This window comes from Varroa jacobsoni, unplaced genomic scaffold, assembly GCF_002532875.2.
Source record: "Varroa jacobsoni isolate VJ856 unplaced genomic scaffold, vjacob_1.0 scaffold_693, whole genome shotgun sequence".
NCBI classification, from domain to species: Eukaryota; Metazoa; Arthropoda; class Arachnida; order Mesostigmata; family Varroidae; genus Varroa; species Varroa jacobsoni.
This window is the reverse complement of record NW_019213595.1, coordinates 49,131-50,256: the sequence shown is the minus strand read 5'-3', so window position 1 is coordinate 50,256 and position 1,126 is coordinate 49,131. Positions and strand designations below refer to the sequence as shown.

Here is a 1,126-nt window from a genome sequence, read left to right as displayed (position 1 = left end):
ATTTAACCGGATAATTGAAAAACGGCTGACATGAATAGAAATTTTATCGTAGTTGATATTACTACATATATACTTGCTGTGACATTCGGCTAATAGTGATCTTTTCAGCAACATATTTTCACTTGTTGAGACTATCTATGCATTCGTGTATATATTGCTGTGGCAGAGATGCAGGTGGGTCAGAGGACGATAAGATGAAACAGCTAGTGTCTCACATGTCCTGAAAGTAGTATTGAAAGTCAACTTACGGCTGACAATTAAGAACAGCCTTAAATTCGACTCAAGAGATAGTTTACAATGTCAACTGTAGAAAAATACCTGCATATATTACACAATATGTTGTCGTATTCATAGACAATTCATGTTTTTCAGATAACTGCAACATATACTACTGACATACTAACAAGCCGGATACATCTATTGATACCAGATTATTTGCGCAGCGCCCTAGCATTATGTGGCAATGTCTGTATAGTCTGTAGAACAAGATACTGAGCTATTTATACAGAGGGCAGTCTATGCTTCATGTTCATCTAGTTTCGATTAACGATTTTAATATTTCGTCATCATGTGTACAGCAGGCCGATCATTGAGGTCAATGGTCTGTAACAGCTTAGTAAAAGAAGCACCTTTCAGAGAAGGAGTATTAATTGCGTATTCAGGCTCGAATCAAGTTATGACGCTGAACTGAAAACGCTTTAATGGAGCAGACACAGTTGAAATCAGCGTAAATGATTAAAATAAAAAAACTTTTTTATGCAAATTATATGGATCTAAGTGTGTTTACGCAAACTTTACAGTTATTACTGAACGATTTTTGATGCTTCGATAGTTTCTATATTAGTGCTGGGTTGATGTGAAAGAAGTGGCGATGCAGGCAATAAACATACAGTCGGCTTTAGTCTGTTTAGTTATTTCTGACTAGTCATCGAGTGCATGATAAACTTAATGTCGAGTGCTCATTCAACATCAGCTACTTCATGGGGGAGAGCCCTAACCGTAATGTTATTCTCGTTTATGTTAAACATCATCACCAAATTTAAAGTTGAAGATTCTCAGTGAACCGAAACACGGGCGTACCAGGTCGGTGGATCGTAAGCACGTGCGGATAGTTACCTGTTGTATA

At 37.2% G+C, this 1,126-nt stretch overlaps 1 long non-coding RNA gene across 2 annotated transcripts in view; it reads left to right on the top strand.

Moving 5' to 3' along the window:
• LOC111262681 (uncharacterized) overlaps positions 1–901 on the top strand; it is a 41,908-nt gene extending 41,007 nt beyond the window's left edge. For both annotated transcript variants that reach the window (XR_002681782.2, XR_002681783.2), the window contains exon 4: positions 373–901. This is a non-coding gene — a long non-coding RNA (uncharacterized LOC111262681). The remainder of the gene's footprint in view (positions 1–372) is intronic.
• The last annotated feature ends 225 nt before the right edge of the window (positions 902–1,126 follow it).